Source organism: Apium graveolens, chromosome 3 (assembly GCF_009905375.1).
Source record: "Apium graveolens cultivar Ventura chromosome 3, ASM990537v1, whole genome shotgun sequence".
NCBI classification, from domain to species: domain Eukaryota; kingdom Viridiplantae; phylum Streptophyta; class Magnoliopsida; order Apiales; family Apiaceae; genus Apium; species Apium graveolens.
This window is the reverse complement of record NC_133649.1, coordinates 116,414,897-116,437,375: the sequence shown is the minus strand read 5'-3', so window position 1 is coordinate 116,437,375 and position 22,479 is coordinate 116,414,897.

The window sequence follows — 22,479 nt, the reverse complement described above, 5'->3', positions numbered from 1 at the left end:
ACAAACGGATGGGCAAAATGAAAGGACAATTAAGACAAATGAAGATATGCCACGTGTATGTGCAATAGATTCTGAAGGCAGCTGAGACGAACATTTACCGCTAATGCAATTCTCTTACAACAACAACTATCATGCTAACATTAGAATGCCACCTTACGAAGCCTTATATGGAAGAAAGTGTAGATCACCTATATGTTGGGATGAAGTTGGAGAACGCAAGATTCTAGGTCCAGAACTGATCCAGCAAACCAAGGAAAAAGTAGAGCTTATCCAAAAGCGACTTGAAGCAGCATAAAATCGACAACCTAAATATGTAGATCCAGCCAGGAAAGATATGGACTGTCGAGAAGGAGAACATGTATTGCTGAAATATCACCATGGAAAGGATTGACCAGATTTGGCAACAAGGGCAAGCTAAAGCCTCGATACGTTGGTCCATTCAAAATTTTGAAGAGAGTCAGAAGAGTTGCATATGAGTTAGCCTTACCACCCCATATGCAGCATATCCATAAAGTGTTTCACGTGTCAATGCTTAAGAAGTATAATTCTGATACAAGACATGTAATAGAATATGACCCGATAGAGCTTCAAGCTGATTTATCGTATATAGAACAACCAGTATTTTAGGTCACACACACTGTAGAAGGGGGTTGAATACAGTGTAGCACAATCAAATCGAATTCAAATAACACAAGTAACAGAAAATAGACTTTATTCTATGTAATAAACTCTGTTACAATATGGAACTGTCCTCTCTCAGTGATGAACAAATATCACGAGAGCTGCTAGGGTTACAATTAATAATATTCTCGATAATGATAACACTTATAGTGTACACCCTATGTCTGTGTTTATATATTACACAGTTACAAGATAATCGCTAATTGATATGGAATATAATTCTGTTTCCTAAAATATATCAATCAGTTATCTTTTCTTCCAAGTATTCCATTCTTCATAGAATTCCTTCTTCATGCATATCTCTTTTTACGTTTGTCTTGATCTTCTTTCCTTTCAATCAGCCGCCTTCCTAATCTGAAAGTTTCCTTTAAGTTTTGATATTATCTCCTGATAAATATCTCATGAACCTTAAGTATTGATAACTTAAGTTTTGGCTTTAGTATAAGTGCTGATTTCAGTTAAGTACTGATTTGTCCTGTTCAAGTAAGATCTGAAAACTAAACATAAATCATATTAGACATGACATTATCAAATATATCTAAAAATCTCCCCCAACTTGTAAATTAGCATAATATACAAGTTTAACAGATATTTGATGATGTCAAAAACATTAAGTACAAATGCATGAGAATTTGACTAGATAACTACAACTTACAGTCCTTAAAGCTTTACCAACTTTAACTTCTGATAACAACTTCAGTCTATATACATATCAGAATTTGAGCAGTTGTAGATCTTGACTTGGCTTCATTTTTTGATCTCTTTGATGTCAGGAGTTGTTCTGAGATAGTTCTTTAACAAACATCTCTCAGCATATCTGAGTTCATCAATCATCCTTCTTTTAGCATCTTTGAGTTCTGCAGTATCTTCACCAGTTTGGAAGATAACATATCTGAGATCATTAATTTTTGCTTTTCTCAACTCCTGATCTAGTCTTATGACATAGGCTTTGTCAGAATCCAGATTGAATTCAAGTCCCTTAATACCAAGATATGTTCTGATCGTTGCAGTATTAGGCTTCATATCAATAATATCACCCTTGTGATCTTTGCACTTTGGACAGTATGTGCTGTCAAACTTTACAGAATAAAGCCTTTTCTGTTTTTGAATTTGAGTCTTCAAATAGTTTGCAGCACTTTCTGTTATTTTGTCATTCACTTGAAGTAAGAATAAAATATGTTCTAGTTCGTCAAAATACTTCAGTGGTATAGCATTTTCCGTTATATGGTAAACCCTTCCATCTGTCATGAAATATAACAAGATGTGTTCTTTTAAGAAGGTATGGTAGACCATCTGTACAGATTCTAGTTGATTCAATCTTTCAGGAGTTGCTCCAACACCTGGTTCACTTAAGGAAGTTGGATCTTTGGTTGTGTTCTGCACTCTTCTTTCATCAGCACTACCCAATCCAGATTTATCTCTTGCTTCCTTTCCAGTAACCACTCTTGCTTCAAAACCACTTGCTGCAGTCTTCAAAGGTTGAGTCTGTTTGGCTTTAGTGAATCCTGGTAGGAGTAACTTTGAGGATTTAACATGAGCAATGTCAGAGGTTTCCTTTGACTTATCTTCTGATATCAAGTCAACTTGAGCTATGTCAGAGGTTGCATGCTTCATTGTTATATCAGAACTAACTATATCTTGACTCTGAACAACTTGAGCCATATCAGAGGTTGTCTTAAAAATCTTCCTTGAAGTCAGAGTAAGATCAGCATCTTTAACAGAAATTTCTTCATCCAGAGGAGGCACATAAACCTTTATAGGTTCACCAACTTTTTATTTGCCCTTGGACCTTGGATCTATCTGCAATTGTGATTTGGCCTTAGTTGCCACAGGATTTGTCCTTTCTTTTATCACAATGCCTTTAGCCGTAGGAAGTTTCTTTTTAAAAATAGAAGCTTCAGATTTGGAGTTGACCTTTTCTAACTTAAGTCTAGCTTCTTCTTCCATTTGACTCTCAAAGTCCATTCCTAGATTTTCTTTTAGAAATAACTGTCTTGAAATTTCTTCATCAAGATCCAAAAGTTCATTAGAACTTATCCTTTTACCAGTATCAGAAGTTATTCTTCTCCCAGTATCAGAACTTGTTCTATGACTTGTAGTTTCAGCTCTTCTTGATGAGAGACCTCCACCTTGACCACGACCTCTACCCATTCCAGAGTTTCCCGGGTCATTACCATCATCCTTTTTCTTTAGTGTCTTATCAGGTTTGCATTTGGACTTAATTACTTTCTCCCCCTTTTTGGCATCAGCAGGTAAAAGAAGAGAGAGAAGCAATTCCACTGAGGATTGGATTTCATTTAGTTGAGATTGCTGAGAAGCTTGATTTTTCAAAATTTCATCAATCTGAGATTGTTGCTTCTCTTGGGTTTTCTCAATGTAGGAAACTCTGTCAAAGGGAGGTTTGAAAAAGTTTTTCTTTTCAAGTTTCATAGTTATTTCTTGCTTGAGTAAAGCTTCTAGAATTTTATGCACCTCGGCATGAGTTGTTGAGTGTTGACCTTGAAGATGTCTAGTACTCAAAGAAGTAACTCTCAGTTGTGTTTTGAAATCATCATTAACTAACATCTCATCAGCTTTTGCCAAGTGATCAGCAAGAATCTTTTCAGAAGGAATAAAACTGACTGAGTTCCATTCCTTAGTCCACTCCTGTCCTCTAGGAGTTTCACTCCAAGGTACTGGTGCATCTCCTCTAACAAACTTTTTAACTAGTTCAGCTTTTGAAGGAGCTTGTAGAGGTGCATGTCCAGAAGGACCCGCTGCATTAACATCTTCATTTGTAACAGCATCACCAGTATCATCAGCATTGGCAGCATCAGAACTTACAGAGTCAACATCCTCTGATAAAAGAACAGTATGAGAGGCTATGGAGTGTTCAACATCATCCTCTAAGTGCTGATCTGCTTCCAAGTTCTGATCAACAGCCATATTCTGATGCTCACCTATAGTCTGATCTTCAATGTCTAGATGCAAAGAAGGTGTTGTAGAAAATTCTGGAGTTTCATTAGCATCAGGAATTGGTATTGTTGATGGATTGATTTGAGCTGGTGGAGCTTCTAAATAGAGAACCTCAGGCACAATTAGGTTGTGAATATCAATCTCAGCACTTGTGCATGGGTCTGCAGTAGATACTGGTTCATTTATAGGAGACACAGGTGGTGTAGATACTTTATCTTGAGCAGTTTCCTGAGTTGGTGACAATGGAGGTGTAGATGCAGTAGCTTCAGCAAATTCTGGCTCTTGTGAGATCAGAGATTCCTGATCTCCTTCCTAAGCTGCTGCTTCCTCATCCTCTGAAACTGTCTTAGCCCTGTCCCTGTGTGCTCTCTGTTTCTTGTATCTCTTTGAAGGTGGAGATACCTTGGAAGTTTCATCAGAATACATCCTTCTAAGCCTTTTAAGAAGCTTAGAACCCTAAATTCCAATATCCTTCTGAGAAGAGACCTTCTCAGCTTCTTTGACAACAGGTTCTGACACAGGAATCTGTTCCTCACTGTCTAACTCATCTCTCAGCACAATCATCCTTCTCTTCTGTTGGGTCTGAGGTACAGTCTTTGTCCTCTTGGGCTTTGAAGATGAAGGCCTCACAGTATGTGCTGATGATGAAGGTTGAGATATCTGTGAAGGTCTGAAATATGTTCTGATAGAGGGTTGAGTAGGTTGAGGTGTATATGTATTATGTTCTGATGGTTGTTGTTGTAATAACCCCAAAATTTTGAACTTTTTTGTAACCCTTATGAATAGTGTTTTTGCTGATATTGCTGAATAAGAAAACTTTTCATGCCACACTATGTAGGGGTTCTTTTATTTTTATTCTGAGATCATATTAGTACTCTTTATGATAAATGAGTGTATGTAAAGATCGTCAGAATCCAAATCCGAACACTTTGATTTTTCCCGAAAATCCACCAAATATCGAAAGAATTGAGTATAAGGTAACAGGATAAAAAGGATTTAAATTCAAGGAGGTTAAGAAAGGATCATAAAAGGAATGTAATATATTGAGAAAGGTTAAGGGAACCCAAGTAATAAGATCCCGGGTATGATCCCTCAAACGATAAACGAAAACAAAAGTTAAGCGAACCGTATAACAGATCAGCGGTCATTAGCCAAGTAATTAGAAGCTAATCAAAGAGGTTAGTGGGGATGATGTCATCAAACCAATAAGAAGAGGACAAAGGTGGGAGGGGGACATCACATGGTGACATAAGCATGACCAAAGCAAAGTATGTTGTTGGTTGATTTAGAACCACACAAAAGTTACCATGGTAAAAGGTAATAAAACAAAACAATACAAATCAAAAACAACCAACCAAGCCAAAACATTTCATTTTCACCAAAAACACAAAATTATTTCACCTTCTTCATCCTAAAAGCTCTCGGCTTTTCTTCTTCTTCAAAGCAAGAAAATTCAAAATCCTAGTTCCAAGCTTTGTTAATTAGCAAGGTAATTATCTAAGACTCCTTATGCATAGATATATCTATCCTATAAGTTTGAGCTCCTAAATCATTCACAATCTCTTCCTAAAAATCATGGAAGAAGATGGTGAATAGTGTTTTTCAAGAACTAAAATTTTTGTTCTTGAGTTTTCTTCAGAAATGGTATCAGAGCTAAGCGTTATAAACCTTAGAGATGATGCGACGATATAATAATAAACTCACAAAGATAATAAGAACTCTTTCCAATTTCATAGTCGGACTACTTAAAGTAGCACTGACAGTTAAAAGCCTTACGGGAACTCTTATAAGTATCATGATAGTAACTTAGCTCATTTAATGGGTAGGCATATGAGATAAAGGACCCTGAGATGTTCGAGCGTGAGCGTGATGAGGCACTGCTAGATGTCAAGGATCAGGAGGAGCCTGAGATGGAGGAGGATGGGGAGGACCCCTCAGAGGAGTCAGTGATAGAGGTCATTGCTATTTCAGATGAGGAGGACCCGGATGAGGTCCCAGTAGCTGAGGAGCGTGTCGGAGCCATGGTAGTGTACACTAGTACCCCTTTACCCTCACTCCCGGTGGTCAGAGCTCCTACCTCTCCACCACTATCTTGGAGCCCCTATGATGACAGCTCAGAGACCCATAGTTCCGAGCCTAGGCAGACCGAGGAGGCACCTCCAGTGGCTCCGGATTCACTACCTCTCGACCCTGCCCATAGGCAGTCTTTGTTAGCCCACGGCTATGTTCAGGATGTACTGAGGACCCGAGTGGCTGTTGCTGAGGCCCGGCTGGATGAGGTCATGAGGGAGTTGGATGTGGAGAGGGCGGGTAGGCGTACCCGAGCTTATGAGACTAGGGCTACTATACCCCGATCCTTGAGGAGGGAGCTGACGGGGATAGAGCTCACGTCCCGAGCGAGACTCAGATCGCTCCAGGGGGACAGGCATGGTAGGATCTCCAGGCGGCAGACCGAGTATATCTTCCATCGTGCGATGGAAAGAGTATGGGAGCTGACCCGCTCCGGTGTGTGATTCAGGACTGACGATGGGATAGTCTAGTTGTCTAGTTAGTCGAGGCCTTAGTAAGAGCCAATTTTCCGGGATAGTTGATTTGTATATAGCATCCCTTTTTCTGACTAGATAGATAGACTATTGTGTATCACTTTTTGGACAGATGGCTGCAGCACTGTTGTACTTTTAACCAGATCAAACTATGTATTTCTCGCATTATGTATATATTTGTTTCCTTTCGGTTCAGTTCCTTAGTGACGAGATCACTGTTTTTATCATTATTATTACTGCACTTCTTATTAGAACTGTCATAAAATAATAGAATTGCGAGATACATTCTCCCCATTATAGAACTGTGCAAGGCACAGTGTTGTGTATGATTGTGACCTAACGTTGAATTTCCCAATACTTTATTTTATTATCAGTATCATGCCGCCAAGAAAGATTGGAACTAGGGCGAACCCTGGATCTGAGGACCAGGGAAGCCATAACCAGGACGATAGGAACCAGGAACACAGTGAAGAGGAAGACGAGGATTATGTTGAACAGGATGACTCCCTGTATGAAGAGGAGGAGGAGGAAACATATGATGTTGAGGGATTTGAGATAGAGGTTGAGGAAGGAGAAACTGAGGTTGAGCAACCAGTACCAAACCCAGGCATGGATCCCATGGGCCAGTTCATGCAACTACTAAGGCAGAACTTGGAACGTCAACCCAACCCACCCCCTCAAGGAAATAACAATGCTGTGGCAAACTCTTTCAGGGCTTTTAAGTCCCTTAAGCCCCCTGAGTTCCACGGATCAGCCGACCCAGTTGAGGCAAGGGCATGGTTAAAGGAAATGGAGAAATCCTTTGAGATTCTGAGTATCGATGAGGCACAGAAGACTGTATTTGCTACCTACCTTCTGAAAGGAGAGGCTAACTACTGGTGGGAGGCCAAGAAAAACATGGAGACAGATGCTATTATAACCTGGGAGAGATTCAGTCAGTTGTTTCTGGGAAAATATTTCCCGAGGTTTATGGAAAACCAGATGAAGCTCAAGTTCTTGGAGCTAAAGCAGAATGACTTATCTGTAGCAGAGTACGAAGCGAAATTTACTGAGTTATCAAGGTTTATGCCGGAATTTGTGAGCACCGAGGAAAAGAAAGCTAAGAGGTTTCAGCAGGGACTGAAACCGTGGATTCAGAATAGGGTGGCAATGCTTGAGCTTACTGATTATGCCACTCTAGTGCAAAAGGCAACAATTGTAGAAGCCGGAAGTGAACAGATGCAGAAGGAAAGAGAGAAGAAGGGAATGAAGAGGAAAAGCATGAGCATGGGTGGAGGTTCCGCAGGAAGGAGCTTCCCAACTAGATTTAATCGAGGAGCAGTGTCCCTACCGGGAAAGAACACTGGGTTTAAGTGGCCAATGAGTATGAATGTGAGCCAGAGCGGCCAGAAGTCAAGAATGTCCTATTCTAACCAGTCTCGACCCCCATTGCCAGCCTGTAACACTTGTGGAAGGATGCATTCTGGGGAATATAAGGGAAAGCCAGTAACCTGTTTTAAGTGTGGGCAAGTGGGCCACTATTCCCACAAATGCCCTTCGTCAGCCCCTGCCGTCATTCCAACCACCACTTGTCATCAGTGTGGATGCCCGGGTCATTGGAAGAAGGAATGCCCAATGAACAAACCAGCAGCTTCAGGAGCCAGCAGGGCTGCCTCCAATAAGCCACCTACTGCGAGGACTTTCAACATGACAGTCCAGGATGCTATGAAAGACTCAGAAGTGATAGCAGGTACCCTTTCTCTAAATTCAGTCAGTGCAAATGTTTTATTTGATTTGGGAGCAACTAAATCTTTTATATCAAAGGACCTTGCACGTAAGTTAAGACTTAAAGCTGAACCCTTGATAGAACCCTTACAAGTAGAAATAGCCAATCATGAAATTATTCCTGTTAACCAGATTCACCCCACCTGTGAGTTAGGCATAGGGGAGCAATCTTTTAGTGTTGATCTGATTCCTTTTAAATTAGGGGAGTTTGATGTAATTTTAGGAATGGACTGGCTATCTAGCAATGATGCTCAGATAGACTGTAAGGGGAAGAAAGTTAAGTTAAATATCCCAGGAAAGAAAGAAGTCATATTTAGAGGAAAGAGGCAGACGCAGAAATTTTTGACTATGGCCCAGGCCAGAAGGATGCTACGAAAAGGAAATGAGGCTTACCTAGCCTATGTGGTGGACACACAGAAGGAGGTGCCCAACTTACAAGATATTCCGGTAGTCAACAAATTTGAAGACGTATTCCTACAAGACCTTCCGGGATTACCACCCGATAGAGTGATTGAATTTGCTATTTAGTTGGCCCCAAGGACGGAGCCAGTTTCAAAAGCACCTTACCGGTTAGCCCCATTAGACATGAAGGAATTAGCTACCCAATTGTAGGAACTTTTGGATAAGGGTATGATAAGACCCAGTGTGTCTCTGTGGGGAGCACCAGTGTTATTTGTTAAGAAGAAGGATGGGAGCATGAGGCTGTGCATCGACTATCGAGAGTTGAATAAGCTAACCATAAAGAACAGGTACCCGTTACCTAGAATAGACGATCTGTTCGACCAGCTAAAGGATGCTGTTTATTTTTCCAAGATTGACCTGAGAACTGGATATCACCAACTAAAGATTAAACCCGAAGATATTCCCAAGACAGCGTTCCGTACTAGGTATGGACACTATGAGTTCTTGGTAATGTCCTTTGGATTAACCAACGCCCCAACGGCTTTCATGGACTTAATGAACAGAGTATGCAAGAAGTACTTGGACAAGTGTGTGATAGTTTTTATCGATGATATTTTAATCTACTCAAGGACTGAGGCAGAGGCTGTAGAGCATTTGAGGATAGCTCTAGGAATACTCAGAGAGGAACAGTTATATGCCAAATTCTTGAAGTGTGAATTCTGGCGGAATGAAGTACAGTTTTTAGGACATGTGATCAATAAAGAAGGAGTATTGGTCGACCCCTCCAAGATAGAGGCGGTCTCAAATTGGGAAAGACCAACCACACCCACAGAGGTAAGGAGTTTCATAGGATTGGCCGGCTACTATCGTAGATTTGTACAGGACTTTGCGAAGATCGCAGCCCCTTTGACACGACTTACTCGTAAGACAGAGAAGTTTGAATGGACGGAGAAATGCGAGAACAATTTTCAGGAATTAAAGAAAAGGTTGGTAACGGCCCCGGTGTTGGCATTGCCAGACGGAAAAGGAGATTTTGTGATATATAGTGACGCGTCGCACAAAGGATTAGGGTGTGTGCTTATGCAGCACGGTAAAGTGATTGCGTATGCGTCGAGATAACTGAAGGAATACGAGATTAGATATCCTACTCATGACCTTGAGCTCACAGCAATAGTTTTTGCCCTAAAAATTTGGAGGCACTACTTGTATGGAGAGAAGTGCGAGATTTTCACAGACCATAAGAGCCTCAAGTACATATTTACATAAAAAGAGCTCAACATGCGCCAGAGGAGATGGTTAGAGCTAATCAAGGACTATGATTGTGAGATTCTCTATCATCCGGGGAAAGCCAATATGGTGGCTGATGCCCTTAGTAGAAAGGAAAGACTCAGAATGATAATGACTTCGGAAGAATTGATAAAGGATTTCGAGAGGATGGAAATAGAAGTAAAGGTAACCGGAACCGGAACTAAAAAGCTGTTTGAGATCTCAATGCAGCCAGAGTTATTGGAAAATATCAGATTGTGCCAAGAGAAAATATGAATGAAGGCAGAGAGTCAATGACTGGAGAAGAGACCCATACTGAGAAAGATGATAAAGGGATAATGAGGTACTCCTACCGGATTTGGGTTCCGAACATTCAAGAGCTTAAAGATGAGATTTTGGATGAAAGCCATAGTTCAAGATATTCCATTCACTCGGGAAGCACCAAGATGTATAGGGATTTGAAGGAATATTACTGGTGGCCCAACATGAAGAGGGATGTAGCAGAATGGGTAAGCAAATGTTTGACTTGCCAAAGAGTAAAGGCAGAGCACCAGAGACCCAGTGGACTTGTACGACCCCTGGAGATTCCCGAATGGAAATGGGAACAGATAGCCATGGATTTTGTTGTCGGTTTACCAAGGACGAAAGCCAACCATGATGCCATATGGGTGATTATAGACCGACTGACAAAGTCAGCTCATTACATTCCTATCAATGAGAGATACACAGTCGATAGACTGGTGGACATTTACTTTAAGGAAATAGTGACGCGACATGGAGTCCCAGCGTCCATTGTCTCAGACCGAGACCCCAGGTTCAACTCCAGATTTTGGAGGAGCTTTCAAGAATGTGCGGGGACCAAGTTAAATATGAGTACCGCTTACCATCCCCAGACGGATGGGTAGAGTGAAAGGACCATCCAGACACTAGAGGATATGTTGAGAGTCTGTGCAATAGACTTTAAAGGAAGTTGGGATGATCACTTGCCGTTGATCGAATTTTCTTATAACAATAGCTTTCATGCTAGCATCGGAATGCCGCCTTATGAGGCCCTGTACGGAAGAAGGTGTCGATCTCCCTTATACTGGGATGAAGTAGGAGAGCGGAAGATGCTCGGACCCGAAGTGGTCCAAAGGACCAAAGACATAGTGGATCTCATCAGAGGACGGCTGGTAGCAGCCCAAGACAGATAGAAGAAATATGCAGACCTAGCCCGAAAGGACAAGGAGTATGGAATAGGGGACTTAGTACTACTAAAAGTATCCCCTTGGAAGGGGTTAATGAGATTCGGAAAGAAAGGAAAACTAAGCCCAAGGTACATTGGACCTTTTGAGATACTAAGACGGATTGTGAAGTTGGCTTACGAGCTAGCCTTACCCCCGAACCTACAACAAGTTAATAATGTGTTCCATGTGTCAATGCTAAGGAAGTATCATCGGGATGCCAGACACATAGTGGAGTACGAGCATATGGATATGCAACCAGATCTGACTTACGTGGAGAAACCAGTAAAGATTATGGATAAGAAGAACAGGTGCTTCGGAACAAAGTGATCAAGCTAGTCAGAGTGCTATGGCAGAATCATAATGTGGAAGAATCAACTTGGGAACTAGAGAGCGCAATGCTAGAAAAGTACCCCCATTTGTTTTCTATTTGATTCCGAGACGGAATCCTTTTAAGGAGGGGAGACTGTAATAACCCCAAAATTTTGAACTTTTTTGTAACCCTTATGAATAGTGTTTTTACTGATATTGCTGAATAAGAAAACTTTTCATGCCACACTATGTAGGGGTTCTTTTATTGTTATTCTGAGATCATATTAGTATTCTTTATGATAAATGAGTGTATGTAAAGATCGTCAGAATCCAAATCCGAACACTTTGATTTTTCCCGAAAATCCACCAGATATCGAAAGAATTGAGTATAAGGTAATAGGATAAAAAGGATTTAAATTCAAGGAGGTTAAGAGAGGATCATAAAAGGAATATAATGTATTGAGAAAGGTTAAGGGAACCCAAGTAATAAGATCCCGGGTATGATCCCTCAAACGATAAACAAAAACGAAAGTTAAGCGAACCGTATAACAGATCAGCGGTCATTAGCCAAGTAATTAGAAGCTAATCAAAGAGGTTAGTGGGGATGATGTCATCAAACCAATAAGAAGAGGACAAAGGTGGGAGGGTGACATCACATGGTGACATAAGCATGACCAAAGCAAAGTGTGTTGTTGGTTGATTTAGAACCACACAAAAGTTACCACGGTAAAAGGTAATAAAACAAAACAAAACAAATCAAAAACAACCAACCAAGCCAAAACATTTCATTTTCACCAAAAACACAAAATTATTTTACCTTCTTCATCCTAAAAGCTCTCGGATTTTCTTCTTCTTCAAAGCAAGAAAATTCAAAATCCTAGTTCCAAGCTTTGTTAATTAGCAAAGTAATTATCTAAGACTCCTTATGCATAGATATAGCTATCCTATAAGTTTGAGCTCCTAAATCATTCACAATCTCTTCCTAAAAATCATGGAAGAAGATGGTGAATTGTGTTTTTCAAGAACTAAAATTTTTGTTCTTGAGTTTTTGTTTAGAGTAAGCTTGGATAAGGACTTTTAAGGGTGATTCCAAGCTAATTACTTGATTCTCCACTCTCCAAGGAAGGTATAACCCCTCCAAACCCTAACTTTACTTGAGTAATTAGTTTTAGTTTTGTTGTTATAATTCATGAGAGGCTTGATTGTTGTGTATGTAGAGGTTAGTTGGTTTTGTGAAGTTTTTGGAGTTGTAATTCTTGGATTGTTGATTAATGAATTTAAGTATAGTTTAAATTCATGTTTGAGAATAGTATAAATTGATAATGTTGAGTTGTTGGGGCTGTTATGGTGAAGTATGGATGGAGTTTGGTTGGGATGTTGATTGTGAGTTGATTCTGAGATGATTTGGAGTGGTTTAAATTTGGGTAATCGCGTAAACATAGCCGTCGTAATGTCTGATTTACTTTAGATTGTTTTTGTTCTTAACATTAGGACCCGTGAACTCACTGCTAGGTTTTTACCATTGCCATTATTAGATAGTTCATGTTACGAGCTTCGTTTGATATGTAGTTCGTTTGAATCCGATGTACGGTTTAGGAGAAACGACCGTTTTAAGTAACGGCGTTTCGCGAACGAACCATTATCCCTCACCTTACTTTGAAACATAGGTTAAAGACCTAAAAGGACTAATTGGAGTATGAAACATTTATGTAAAGTGCATTAGGCAGTTGGTAAGACACTCGCGAAAGAATCGCCTTAAAACTCTTAATGGTTAATTTATTAAAAAAGGTGGAGCCGAGGGTACTCGAGCGACTTAAGAGAATCAGTAAGCGCAAAGCGAGCGTTAGAGTCTAAATTGGTTAAAGTATAGATTTATAAGTGACTTTGGTTTAATTCCAACTTATATTTTGTTTATAGGTTACCAGACTCGTCCCAAGCCATTTGTAACCCCCAGTCGCTCAGGCAAGTTTTCTATCCGTTATACTGTTGTTGTGATGTATACATATGTATATGCATTATCTTGTGATAGATGCATGATGGTTAAATTAGCAAATTCTTGCGATATATTGTAGCATGTGATATGTTATATATGCATGCCTGCTTCGTAATCTTGATACATATATCTGTTGATTCAGTTGATAATACCTATGCTAGAGATAAGCGGTAATTTGCATATACCCTTAGTATAGGGGACCCAAAGGTGAACATTTTTCTAAAACCGGGAGTCGATGCTCCAGAGTACATTATATATTTATGTATATATATATATAGATATAGTTTTCAAAACTATGAATCAAATAAGGTTTATTCGATAACTTTATTTTATTAATGAATATTATTATTTGAATATTCATTCGAGGGCTTATGACCCCGTTTATTTTATTATTGAATATTATTTTAAATATTCATTCGAGGGCTTATGACCCCGTTTATTTTATTATTGAATATTATTTTAAATATTCATTCGAGGACTTATGACTCCGCTTAATTTATTAATGAATATTAGTTTAAATATTCATTTGAGGACTTATGACTCCGCTTAATTTATTAATGAATATTATTATTTGAATATTCATTCGAGGACTTATGACTCCGATTATTTACTAATTATTATTCTTAATTTTATTAAAGAATAATGTGTCGATAATCAAACTCACTTTTGATTATTCAAATAAAGATAGTACTTTCGTATAAGTATATCTTTGGTTATTTAATATTCATTTCAAGTATAAGTTTTACAACTTCTACTTCAATTATTTTTATAAAGATTATTCTTTATGGGAATATTATTTAAATAATAATATTCAGATATTTTCTAATATATTAGGACTGATTTATTTTATTAAATCAGCATCACTCCAAACATTCTTAAAAATGTTTTTGAGTCTTCAAAATGATTTTAAAGGTTAGGGCGGATCCCAAAGCTCATTTTTATATTTAAGATCAGTCTTCAAAATGATTTTAAATGGTGTATTTTATATTCGCAACAAGGTTGCTAATTTGATAAAAGAATTTTTGATTACTTACCCAACACTCGGGAAGTAAAATTCTTGGAACAAGTTAATCCATTAACAGACATCGCCTGGGAAATATCGGTGAGTTCTCCTTTCCAACTAGATACGACTTCTTGGTGGAGCCGTATCAACAAGTTTCTACTTGGGGAAAGTGGGGACAAGCTTTACGTTTCAGAGTCATGGATTTCATCTGAACTAGGAGTGGCGTAAGTGGTCGAGTGGCGCCGGCCCAGCCTTATTATATTGGCCCAAATGGCCTGGAAGTTCCACAAGACGGTACATTCATTAGGAGTCCAGTGTTCGGTTGACAAGTAAATCCGACAGGTTCTCCTCTACATGTAGAAAATGGTGGGGTTGCACTACTACGACTGATCATCGTAAGTGGTCTTCCTGGCGCGACAAACTCCCGTAATGTGTTCATCATCCAGTTGGACAATTCTGCAACACTACCCAGAGCATTTCGATCGAAAGGCTACGAATGGGGGGGTTGCCGAAGCTTTGACAAAGTCAAACAGTTATAATGGTGTTTCCATTGAATGAAGTATCTCGTAACTTCATTTCCTTTAAAAATATTTCAAAGATTGAATCTATTCAAGTTTTAACTTGTGGTCTCATCTATGGGATGACCTTTTGAAACTTATTATACTTTGAACATTAGTAGTTCAAGTAGATTTCTAAAAATGGTATAAGTATAGTGAAGTAATTGGTAAATTCATCTTCCTTTAGGCTTATATCCAGTAAGTAATTACCTTACACTTGATAAAGGATTCTAGTAAGTTATCCATTTAGATACTTGCATTATTGGTTACACTATATATTATCTTGCGAGCTGTAATGCTCACTCTTGCTTCATTTCTTCATCACACAACAACAGTTAGGAAAGATGGCCAGACTCAAGCAGACCCAGCGCAAGCGCGTGGGAAGCGTCCTGCGTCTTTCCGTTGATGTTGTGGCTGCTATAGCTGCAGAGGTAGATCTATTGGTAGATCAGACATTCTACTTTTGGGAACCAAATATTGTATAATTGTAACTTGTGGTAGATAATGGCAATTAACTGTAAATTTATCAAGTAATCATTTTGGGTTGTAATAACTTTTTAATTATGGATTCAAAGACTTGTACTTATTTCAATTTCATCTCTGAGACTATAACGGGTTGTGGTGTGTGTTAGTGTGGGGTCACAGCATAAGGTTATTTATTATTAATTAAGTGAAGTGATATTGTGGAAAGAAAGACCGTGACGACCCGGATTCCCGACCCCGGATTTGGGGATATTACAGTTGTGGTGTCTGGGATGTGCTGGTGGGTTGAACATCAGGGTAAACAGATCTGTAGGTTTGAGGATCAGCATTTACCAGGATCTGTTTTACAGACTGAGGTATCTGTAAGGGTCTGACCACCTTTTTCTTAAGGTCAGCATTTACCAAGTCATTAAAAGCCCATTTTGCGAGCTTAAAGGGTGGAATAAAGTCATTGGTAGGTTGGGGTTCATCAGCACAATAGAAGTTATATATAAGCTGACAGAATCTAGCAAAGTACACTACATTACTATCTTCTGTCATCCTATCCCCTATAAAACCTATCACAACACTTGCAAAATCAAAATGAGTTTGGTGAATAATAGCATACCCGATGTGCTGACTCATAATTGGAATGGCATCAAAGTTGGAACACTTATTGGCGAATGCCTTAGTGATGCAGTCGAAGAAAAAGCTCCATTCCTTCCTGATATGTGCCCTTTTCAACTGTCCAAGCTTGGCCAAACTCTTCTCATAACCCAAATTGGCCTTGAGTTGCTGTAGAACAGGTTCCTCCGCTGTTGAAAAAGTGGAGCCTTCTGGTAAGTGGAGAGCTTTACGAACCGCTCCAGGAGTTACCACATGCTCAACATCATTCACTTCAAAAATAATGCTTGGAGTACCAATAGCACCACCATTATCAAAATGCCCAGTCCGCCAGAATGTCAGAACTTGTTGGCTTGAAATGACTTGAGGTTGGGTCAACGCATACCCAATCTCACTGTGTGCTAGAAGATCTTGCACAAAGTGCAAATCAGATGGAGCTTCAGCATTGTTCAAGATTGCAGCATAGTTGTTGGGTACAAACTTGGCTCCATCTATAATCAATCCTTAGGTGCCATGAGAAATATTGAGAAATTAGGTTGCCTGTAAGGTGTTTGATAAAATGTCTGTATGAAAAAGCGTCAGTAGATAAGAGAGAATAAAAGTAAAGAGAGAGAGAGAGAGATTAAATAGGAAAGTAAATAAAAGATTTTACATTTTCTCTCTTTTACTTTTACAAGGTAGAAAAAGTAACCGTTGGGACAACTGTCAGACATACAGCAGTAATGGATAATTAATGGGCACGGGAATTCAGTAATCATTACTTATCACATGCAGTTTTTTAAGGAAAAACCGTTCCACTTACCAAGTAATCCCATTAATCAAGGTAGTTCAGTTTTTTTTTAAAATTTAAAACTATTCCCACTTAATAAATTATTTTCACTGCGAGACCAATATTCTGTAAAAATATGACAAATGGGAGAATGACCATAAAGAAACCAAGTAAACAAATACTGCCACGTCAGAATCAGAACTTGAGTTGTATCAGAACTAAAAAGGTCATCAGAATATGGTTAGTATCAGGATTTAAAAATGCATCAGAATATCAAACGACTCAGAGACAGAATCTTGCATAAATATAAAATTTCATTAATATATTGAGCAAATACATTTCATGAAATTTAAATTACATCACAAAATTACAAGATTGTCCTAAGTTATAAATCCTAACATCAACAGCTTTTATCCCAAGCTAAGAAGCCAGACAAAGCTGACAATGAAGAGAAACAGGTAGGAAAAACTATTTCTTCATCCTACTCTCAACAAAAAGAACAGCAAGACGAATAATACGCTCCTGCTGTCGGAGAGCTTCCAGCCGTTCCTCTTCCAGTCGCTCAAGATGGCGATGGTAGTCCATGTAGAAGAACAAGAGGTCTGTGAGGACCTGTTGGGGAACCGAGTCCCAAATTTCATCAGGAATGGCAGTGACATTCCATTCCTACTGACATTCTGTACACCTCATGGTGAGAGTGAAAGTATCATAGTTCAGAGCTAAGTCGTAATGAACCATGGTCGTTATGAGTGAAAAAGAAATGAGTAGGAGGGTTTGAGAGAAAGTGAGAGATGTGATGGCTAGAAAGAGGTGGTGGTTTATATAGCCAATAGAATGCCAAGAGATGCAAGGAAAATTGAATAGTGATAGGTAAAATTAATTCTACCTCGTCTCCCTAGACTGATGAGAATAAAAACAGCCATTGGAAGTTTAAAATAAGATTTAATGCGCACACGAAACAAGTAAAAATTATTGTGCACAGACGTGTAACACTAACCCAAATTATGTTGACTGTTAACATCTCAACCAAACATATTCTGATTTTAAATAAGACTGTTTCAGATTTTAACCACAAATTAGTCAAGTAAAAAATCATAGTTTAATATCAGAACTTATACTTATATCAGAACTTAGCAGTAATCAGAACATGATTTCTTAACTCAAAGAGTGAATGCCCATTTCTGTAATTCTTCACACAAATTCTGATTTCATTTCTTCAGAACTTAATCATCAGAACTTCCATCATAACTTGTCCTCAGAATTTATTTAACAGACACTTAAACGTTCATCTAAAACACCATGTATCACCACAGTAATTTTCATCATTCATATGGAGTGTATGTGTGTGCAGTAAGCTAAATATCAGATAAAGATTAAAGTCTGATTCACTTCAGTACATCTTAAAAATAAGGCATAACTAAGAACTTTGCTTAAAATCTGTCATGATTCTGAAGTCTACTTTAGAATGAGTTCATGCATGAGTCCACCTCAACTATTTTGTGCTTATTTTATGCATCTTTTAAAATTCCATTTTACAGTGGCTTCTCAGTGTAAGTGAGTCACGACTACTTATCAGAATTTATTCTATTATCAGAGTATTTCTCCAGTAATCATAGAGTGTGAAAAGTCACCAAGAAAAATATTTATCTTTGCTTTTCTGATGCATATCACTTAATACAAGCAATGCACTTGGGTCTTCCCTTCCACAGTTTTTACTCTAGATCTCAAAGGAGTACCTGATCTTTTATTTCTTTTTCTTTTCCTTTTCTTTTGATAAGTGAGGCTTATCAGTGCTTAGTACATTCACAAGATTTACTAGATCAGAACTTAACAGATGAGAAGCATTATTCTAGTTTTTGACTTAGTAATAAGATAGACAAAGTAAACTTAACTAAGCTCAATATCAGAATTTGCTTGTGTCAACAGATTTCCACATAAATAATTACTTCATACATGGGATTTGTTAGTATACTAAAGACTACTAGGTCAGCATCTACCATATTTATCCTTATTGGATTGAACAATCACAGAAACATTCATATCACTATCAGAGTTTAGAAATTCACATCAGACAATAATCAGTACTTAAGCAATTTTCAATTAAGCACATAATACACAAAGATAGTAATATCTATAAATACTGATCATAAAGTCCGATGCATCAGAACAAAAACTAAGCAGATTTAGAGAAAAAACCTGAAACCATTCCAAGTTCATTTACCAATCTTGTAAAAGTAGCTTCACACAGTGGTTGTGTGAAGATATCTGTTAGTTGTTCATCTGTTGGAACAAAGTGCAATTCCACTGTACCTTCATCCACATGTTCCCTGATGAATTGGTACCTAATGCTGATGTGCTTTATCATTGAGTGTTGAACTGGATTACCTGTCATAGCAATAGCACTTTGATTATCACAGTAAATAGGGATTTTAAAATATGTTAACCCATAATCCAGTAACTGATTCTTCATCCAAAGAATCTGTGCACAACAGCTTCCTGCAGCAATGTACTCTGCTTCTGCAGTTGAAGTGGAAATTGATTTTTGTTTCTTGCTAAACCAAGAAACCAATCTGCCTCCAAGAAATTGGCAGCTTCCACTTGTGCTTTTCCTATCTATTTTGCAGCCTGCAAAATCTGCATCTGAGTAACCTATTAGCTTAAAGTCTGATTCTCTAAGATACCATAATCCCAGATCAACTGTTCCCTTAAGATACTTGAAAATTCTTTTCACAGCTGTTAAGTGAGGTTCTCTTGGATCTGCTTGAAATCTTGCACAAAGACAGGTAGCATACATGATATTAGGTCTATTAACAGTTAGATAGAGTAGAGAGCCAATCATACCTCTGTAATCAGTAATATCTATTGATTCACCAGTATCCTTATCCAATTTTATTGCAGTGGCCATGGGAGTGGATGCACTTGAACAATCTTGCAATCCAAATTTCTTCAGCAAATTTCTGGTGTACTTGGTTTCAAAAATAAAAGTGCCTTCTTCATTCTGCTTGACTTGAAGGCCCAGAAAATAGCTAAGTTCCCCCATCATGCTCATTTGATATCTTGACTGCATTAGTTTGGCAAACTTCTTGCAAAGTCTGTCATTTGTAGAACCAAAGATGATATCATCAACATATATCTGAACCAAAAGTAAGTCCTTTCCATGGTTGAGGTAGAACAAAGTTTTGTCAATAGTTCCTCTGTTAAATCCACTTTCCAGAAGAAACTGAGCTAAAGTCTCATACCATGCTCTTGGAGCTTGCTTAAGGCCATAAAGTGCTTTATCAATCCTTTAGACATGATTTGGAAATTTGGAATCTACAAAGCCTGGAGGTTGTTCAACATATACTTCCTCTTCCAATTCTCCATTGAGAAAAGCACTTTTCACATCCATTTAAAAGACAGTAAACTTTTTGTGAGCAGCATAAGCCAAAAATATCCTTATGGCTTCCAATCTAGCAACTGGTGCAAATGTTTCATCATAATCAATTCCCTCATATTGAGAATATCCTTTTGCAACCAACCTTGCTTTATTCCTTGTAATTATGCCATCACTATCAGTTTTGTTTCTGAACACCCACTTTTTACCAACAACAGATCTGTTCTTTGGTCTTGGCACTAGGGTCCAGACTTTGTTTCTTTCAAATTCATTTAACTCTTCCTGCATTGCTTGCACCCAATCAGCATCTTGAAGAGCTTCTTCCACTTTCTTTGGTTCAGTCAGAGAAAGAAAATAATTATAGAGACATTCACTTGAAGTAGCTGTTCTAGTTCTGACACCTGCATCAGGATTTCCAATAATTAAGTCAGGTGTATGTGATTTAGTCCACTTTCTTGCAGATGGAAGGTTTTCTCTAGAACTGGATGCTCCCCCATGATCCATGCTATCTTCATCAACATTTTCTGATGCTCCCCCTGAAACTATGCTCTTTGAGTTGGATCCTTCAAGATTTAAGTTTTCAGAACTATCAGAACTTGGCTTATCACAACTTAATGAATTAGAACTTGAAGAGCTAGTTGTATGTTCTGATGCGTCTTGAGATGTGGTTGTATCTTCAGTATGCTCCCCCTGCACAGGTGCATCTTCCTTTGACATAGTTACCACAGTTTCAATAATATCAGAATTTAATCCATCAGAGTTTGCAGTATCAGGATTTAGACTGCCAGGATTTTCAGTATCAGAATTTAAGTCTTCATTTTCAAAACTCAGCTGATCATGATCATTGAAATCTTCAAGTCCAGTAATCTTCTTATCATCAAAGGAGACATTGATAGATTCCATGACAACCCTTGTTCTTAAATTGTAGACTCTGGAGGCTTTTGTGGAAAGTGGATACCCACCAAAAATTCCATCATCAGCTTTTAAGTCAAATTTGGATAGCTTTTCAGGGTGAGTCTTAAAAAAAACACTTGCATCCAAATATATGAAAATACTTCAGATTTGGCTTCTTTTTCTTCACCATCTCATAGGTGTCTTTCCATGCTTGTTAATGAGTGTTGCATTCTGAGTAAAACAAGCAGTCTGCACAGCTTCAGCCCAAAAATAGGTTGGTAGCTTTGCTTCATCAAGCATAGTTCGTGCACCTTCAATAAGAGTTCTATTATTTCTTTCAACAACTCCATTTTGCTGTGGAGTTCCAGGAGCATAAAATTCCTGCTTGATTCCATTGTCTTTGCAGAACTCTTCCATAATCAAATACTTGAACTCAGTGCCATTATCACTTCTTATGATCTTCACAGAATCTTTGACCAATTTATCCAAGATAGATGCAGTTTCACTTTTTGTGTGCAAGAAATACACTCATGTGTATCTGGTGAACTCATCCACTATGACCATAGCATATTTCTTATTTGCAATAGACATGACACTCACTGGACCAAATAGATCTACATGAAGTAGGTGATAAGGCTCAAGAATTGATGATTCAGTCTTGCTCTTGAATGAAGATTTTCTTTGTTTAGCCTTCTAACATGAATCACAAAGGCCATCAGGAGAAAATATTGATTTTGGCAGTCCTCTCACAAGATCTTTCTTGACTAGTTCATTTATATTGTTGAAATTTAAATGAGAGAGTTTCTTGTGCCAATTCCAGCTTTCTTCAATTGATGCTCTACTCAACAGACAGATTGCAGAACCATCGGTACTTGTTGAAAGCTTGGCTTCATAAATGTTACCATGCCTGTATCCTTTCAGAACAACTTTGCCTGTAGATTTGCTTACAATTTCACAGTGTTCTTCAAAGAAATCCACATGATAACCTCTGTCACAGATTTGACTAACACTCAGCAGATTGTGTTTAAGCCCTGAGACCAGAGCTACTTCTTTAATGATGACATTCCAAGATTGATATTGCCATATCCCAATGTTTTTCCAATGTTGCCATCTCCATAAGAAACACTTGGGCCAGCCTTCTCCACAAAGTCTGATAGCAGGGCTTTATTTCCAGTCATATGTCCTGAGCATCCACTGTCCAGAACTAGGATGTTTTTCCTGTTGCCCTGCAATCACAAAGACCACTAATGATTAGTTTTAAGGAACCAGACTTGCTTGGATCCTCTGGCCTTATTAAGTTTGTTAACATTTGCAGCGGATTTAGCATCAGAGTTTATGTTAACATTTTTCTTATCAACATTTATACTATCAGACTTTGTATCATAACTTACACTAGAAGGAACAATGCTAACTTTCTTTAAAGAAGGTTTTATTTGATAATAATCATAGTACAAACTGTGATATTCCTTACAAGTATAAATGGAATGCCATTAACTACCACAATGAAAATAAGAATTTTGTGGCCTATATCTAACAGACTGACTCTTAACTCCTGACTTTGAAGGTAAGGAGTTTATGTTCTTATTCTTCCTACAAAAAGAAGCCGGATGGTTAGAACTTCCACAGTTATGACATGTTTTTCTAGGAGCATTAGGAAC